This window comes from Phoca vitulina, unplaced genomic scaffold (genome assembly GCF_004348235.1).
Source record: "Phoca vitulina isolate PV1807 unplaced genomic scaffold, GSC_HSeal_1.0 scaffold17, whole genome shotgun sequence".
NCBI lineage: Eukaryota > Metazoa > Chordata > Mammalia > Carnivora > Phocidae > Phoca > Phoca vitulina.
In genome coordinates, this window is record NW_022589720.1 from 34,161,986 (window position 1) to 34,168,266 (window position 6,281).

The window sequence follows — 6,281 nt, forward strand, 5'->3', positions numbered from 1 at the left end:
GAAAATATAAATGTTTCTGACTTGAAGAGAAAATAGAAAAATAGCCATAAAGTTCCCCAAAAGTTCAACATTTGAGTAATAGTTCTGTCAGAGACTTTGCTTAACATGATTTTAAAACTTTACTCACATATATCCAAATATTATTGACTTAACTTTAAAAGTTTGGTTGTGTGGAAATGAGTCATTTGAGTTTCTCAAATATCTTATCTAGGATTAAAACAGTTCCATGAAAAAGAATATGAGACAAAATTAGAAAAGAGACTATTAGGGCTATTTTAGAATGAAATATAAATCTTTTAATAATTATTTAGAAAGTTTAATGCTCCTGATAACATTTCCTTATATGTAAAACTATTTAGACAATGTTATATCTAGATAGTATTCAAAATATATATATATATTTTTTGGCTGGGTACAGTATACTTTATTGATGGTACATGACAAGGTAGGGCTCCCCAAGCCCCTCCCCTTCTTCAGGGGGTTTGGGATGGAAACGGTGGAGGTTGGGAGATTCTCAGTGTTTTGGGGGATAAGTTGGGGCAGGGACTCCCCAGCAGCTGAGGGCCTCTCTCTTCCTCTTGCTCTCGCTGGGGCTGGTGGTCCAGGGGGCTCTTACTCCTTGGAGGCCATGTGGACCATAAGGTCCACCACCCGGTTGCTGTAGCCAAATTCATTGTCATACCAGGAAGTGAGCTTGACAAAGTGGTCATTGAGAGCAATGCCAGCCCCAGCATCGAAGGTGGAGGAGTGGGTGTCACTGTTAAAGTCGCAGGAGACAACCTGGTCCTCAGTGTACCCCAGGATGCCCTTGAGGGGGCCCTCTGATGCCTGCTTCACCATCTTCTTGTTGTCGTATTTGGCAGCTTTCTCCAGGTGGCAGGTCAGATCCACGACAGACACTTTGGGGGTGGGGACATGGAAGGCCATGCCAGCGAGCTTCCTGTTTAGCTCAGGGGATGACCTTGCCCACTGCCTTGGCAGCGCCAGTGGAAGCAGGGATGATGTTCTGGGTAGCCCCTCGGCTGTCCCACCACAGCTTCCCAGAGGGGCCGTCCACGGTCTTCTGGGTGGCAGTGATGGCATGGATGGTGGTCATGAGTCACTCCACGATGCCAAAGTTGTCATGGATGACCTTGGCCAGAGGAGCCAAGCAGTTGGTGGTGCAGGAGGCATTGCTGACAATCTTGAGGGAGTTGTCATACTTCTCATGGTTCACACCCATCACCAACATGGGGGCATCGGCAGAAGGAACAGAGATGATGACCCTTTTGGCCCCACCCTTCAAGTGAGCCCCAACCTTCTCCATGGTGGTGAAGACCCCAGTGGACTCCACAACATACTCAGCACCAGCATCACCCCATTTGATGTTGGCGGGATCTCACCCCTGGAAGATGGAGATGGACTTTCCATTGATGACAAGCTTCCCGTTCTCAGCCTTGACTATGCCGTGGAATTTGCCATGGGTGGAATCATACTGGAACATGTAGACCATGTAGTTGAGGTCAATGAAGAGGTCATTGATGGGGACAATATCCACTTTGCCAGAGTTAAAAGCAGCCCTGGTGACCAGGGGCCCAATACGGCCAAATCTGTTCACTCCGACCTTCACCATCGTGTCTTGGGGACGCGGCTGGCACTGCACCAGAAGATGCGGCTGTCTGTCGAATGGGGAGGAGCAGAGAGCCTCAAAATATTTTTAAATGTAATATTCTTAAATTCAGTTTTGCTATGAGAAAATCACATCAAAATTCAGAAACAGTGTTGTTGTGGGGGAAAAGCCCATTTTAGATTCTAGGCTTAAAAGCTTAAATTACACATTGAGAAATCTATATTACACATTTAAAAATGATTACGATGAAACTATTTATGGCTTTATTATTGTACTAATTTGATATTGCTGCTATAACAAATTGCCACAAACTTAGTGTTGTTACACAAATTCGTTATCCTATAGTTCTGGAGATCAGAAATTGAAAATGGGTTTCCAATGAAGGTGTTAGCAGGGTTGTTTCTTCTGGAGGCTCTGGGAAATCATGTTTCTTTGCCATTTCCAGCTTCTAGAGGCTGTCCGCACTTCTTGACTTGTGGTCCCTTCCTTCCTCTTCAAAGCCAGCAATGGCAGGTTAGGCCTTTCAAATCAAATCAGATCACATTAAATCACTGTGAGTCTGACTCTTCTTCCTCTCTTTTCTTGCCTCTTTCCAGGACCCTTCTGATTATATTGAGCCCACCTGAGTAATCCAGGATCATCTTTCTATTTTAAAGTCAGCTAGTTAGCAACCTTAATTCCATCTCCAACCTTAGTTCCCCTCTGCCATGTAAGATAGCATATTTATAGGTTCCAGGGGTTAACATGTAGAGCTCTTTGTGTGTGTGTGTGTTTGGGGGGGTCATTATTCTGGCTACCATGATTATTATCAATTTAACTTTTCTAGTTCATGAGACACTATAAATTTCACTTAGGGAGCTGAGAGGGTGAAATAGAAAATGAAAATCTGTGTAGAGTTGGGTCAGTTACGAGATTAGAGGCATGTTAAGTAAGAAATACTAATAAGGTAGAAGAGATGAGCTGGGCTGTAGTCTGCTTGTGCTCCTAGGGGCTAACTGGTCTGTTTGATCCATTGGGCTACTACTAATGTTCACCAATATATTGTAGATCTGAATGCCATCCCAATCAAAGTTCATATTCTTTCTAACTCAGTAATCATAAAAATGCTACCTAAAAATCATATAGTAGTTTTAAAAATGGAAGTAAAATTTTCTTTCATTTTGATAAGTCCCTTATTGATACTGGTGCTAACCCTATTTTCTCCTTAGATCTTGTAGATAAAATGTGAAATGAAAGTTTGCAGTGGTATAATGTCAGTATTTCTTAACTTTGTAATTTGTTACATTTGAGACCCTAGACTTGAATGTTGTCTCTTCTGCTTCTTCTGGCCAACTTGGTTATTTAGCAAATGGACTGAGAGCCCAAGGCTCGACCACATCATAGGAGAGAGGTAGGACTATGGTCACATTTCAGAATGGCATGAGACTTGGTTTTACCAGGGCAGGAGAGAAAGTAGGATTTTAAAAAGAGGTGGAAACAAAAGGAAAAGCAAAAAAGTGAGTAAAAATAAAAATGTAAAGATGTAGCTTACTGGTATATGTCAAGAGAAACAATGGAGCAGGAGAAAAAGTCACAGAAGGAAAATGAAAGTTATGCAGAAAGTGCAGAGAGTTTGAGGAAAAACAGATGTAGGAGGAAAAAAAAAAGTACAAACACCCAACATTGGGCAATGCAAGAGAAAGTCCAGTAAAATGGTGGAGAAAATGTGAGCCAGAAGTACAACAAAGGTTAAAATAATGTTTGCTTAGCTTAGCCTTAATAACAGGAAAGGGACTTACCACCTTCTTATAGTTTTCCATCCAAAAACAAAAATTCGTGGCCAGTTCTATAAAGCCTAAGACAACAAAAAAATTTCTACCAACTCAAAAAAACATATAGTAAGTCTTGTCACTTGGAATAGTTTTTTGGAAGTTTATTACGTTTATATGTTTAATTACTATGTTAATATGAGAATAGTATTGTTTTTTAAGTGAGTAGAGATGAAAAATTTCTAATATGTGAAAATACCCTGCAATGTACCCTCCCTGCTAAGATATGGACATGTACAGCTTGGCATAGAACTTGGCCAAGCACATTGATTGAGATGGACTGGAGGCAGTAAGCACCGTCTGCCAGGACAAAGTGGAGATGTTTCCTGCTTGCAGGCAGAGAGATGGATTAAATGACATTTTTGAGTCCCTTCTGGTCTTAAAATGACCACTAAAATTACAATCTGGAAACACTCCACTTCCCAGCTGGTGGGCCAATTAGCTATTTTCTGCTTTGAAAATAAAGTGAACTTTCAATTATCTGCACTAATTAGGGCAATGTGGCATGGGATAGATGAACCAAAAGATAGAAAGTCCAAAAATAATTTTGTTTTTATTTGAAGGGGTTTTGTAGTTACATGTAAAGTGGTGTTTAGAAAGTTCTGAATATATGCAACTTTTCAGACAAAATGAGTTCTTTATTATCAGTGACCTTCTCTGTATCTTTATCTTCTTTTAGAGGCTGGTATAGAGTCTTACATATATTCAAAAAATGTTTGACGCAATGAAATTGAAAATGCACCGCCAGACCTGACCATAGAGCTTCCCAAGCTTGCATCCTGTTCAGTCCCTCTCCTGCTTCCCGTTCCAAGTGGGAAATGAACTATGTATCCTTGTTCATGGATGGAGCAATGGTGACTAAAAACACAGGAATCTCCACTACCAGCTTCTCTTCCAGCTTTTTCCATGCCATACATATCCCTTCTTCGGTGCTTTTCTACTTATCATTTCCCTCTTCTGGAATGTTCTTTCCTTGGATATGCATATGATTTTTTTGCTCACTTTTATAGGACTCTGTTCAAATGTCACCTTCCTTAACCTTCTTGTGTAATAGAACTATACACACCCCAGTCATTATCTCCCTCACTCTGTTTTATCTTTCTCCATAATAATTTATCATCATCTAATTATCTAACATGTTGTTTACTGTTTTTTTTATTGTCTTCCTCTATACATTAGTATAAGTTCTCTGAGGTCAGGAACTCTATTTTGATCTCCTGTGTGTTTATGGTATCTAGAATAATATATACACATAATGATAATCTATAAGCGTTTGTTGAATAAATTAATTCAAGATCTTTATATATGAAACAGAAGTGAAAAAAGTACCATTTATTAAATATACTAACTGCTTCCCACTTACAGGGAACAGGGTGAATCAATGAGGAGTGCTTCCCATTATCTCCATGTTAAAGCCAAATAAACTGAGTATCAAAAATGATTAAGTTGAATGAAATTTAGCTGAACTAGAAATTCAAAATCACATTTGTCTGGTTCCTAGGTGCTATACTTATGGTATAAATTTCTCTTATTTTTTTGTAGGCTTTGGAGGGCATGAAAGTTCTGCCAAGGGGTTGGAAGAGCAGGGTGGGATAGGGCAGAATGGCCCCAGGGTGGTCTGAGGCAGAACCATGAGAGGAGATTCCTCCTGAAGTAGCAAGGCAAAAGTCATAGCCCAGGACATAGTAGTGTCATCATTCAATAGGCTGACAACAGGGGCAGATATAAAAAGGAAATCTAAGGAAATCAGGTGAGAGCAGGATGCCAAGGGCAAAACAGGACAGTAGTGAGGCTGAAAACAATGCCAAGATATTAGGGGCCAGTTTCTCTGTGCTGATGTGTATGGTCAAAGGTGAATTTGAAGGTGTATGGATGGTGGAGAGCCTGATACAGAACTGTCAAAACATTCCTTTGGAGTATTAGCTCCACATACATTCTGTAACTAGTGATGCAACTGTCTGCCCCTTCTATAAACATATTGTGTCTTCATGCTTTCTCTGCTGGCAGTGAGGGTCTGTGCAACCAGTCTACCTGTGATTCCTAACGTTCAGAGTGGTGTTGCATCACTTGGTTTCTTATTGTTTGCTCCTTCTGGTTACCTGGCAGGGCTATGTTATGACTAGGCTTTGCCTTTGTGGGCCCCTTTCTCCTTAAAATATTAAAAATTGTATTTTATGACTGTGTTGGTCTAAAGAGGAAAATGTTAATATTATATAGTAAAACATTTTCTTCAAACTAAAAGTGTTTTTTTTTCTTCTGATTTTAAAAGATATTAAAATATTTTTTGTGGGGCCCTAAAAGTATTGTGGGTCCTAGGCACTATGTCTGCAAGTGGCTAATTGATAAGGCAGCCCTGGCTTATGAGCTACCTGCTTGCTTTAAAATATAAAATAATCACATGTGACATCCTTACTTATAGTAATGCTTAGACATTAGAGTCTCTGATCATGAATAAAACAAATGTACACAGCATTATCCTATTTGGCTACAGTAAATCTTTGTCTGTACAGAGTATCTAAAAATACCTAGAGAGGGTCTCTTCAATTCCTTTGGAAAAAGGTGAAATTTCTGGAACTCATGAGATTGTGAAATCCTCTTTTAGTTCTTTTTATGTTCATGGTTCTGTAGTGCCAGCAGTTTAATTGATAATTTCATGCAGGAAAAGTAAGAAACTAAAGCTAAAAGAGAGTTTTATTCCTGGAATATCTGGGAACTACCAAAATATTTAAGAAGAACTTAAGATTTCCTAGAGTTGCTGCAAAAGAGTGGTATAGTTGTAGGAATTACAGTGATGATAATTAATCATCAGCACCGTCTAACGATCATATACTGAGTTCCTACTATGTTTGAAGCACTAAGTACTT

At 39.7% G+C, this 6,281-nt stretch overlaps 1 pseudogene; it reads right to left on the reverse strand.

Annotated features, from left to right (window-relative positions):
• Positions 1–493: 493 nt before the first annotated feature.
• Positions 494–1,627, reverse strand: LOC116639228 (annotated as a pseudogene).
• Positions 1,628–6,281: the final 4,654 nt, after the last annotated feature.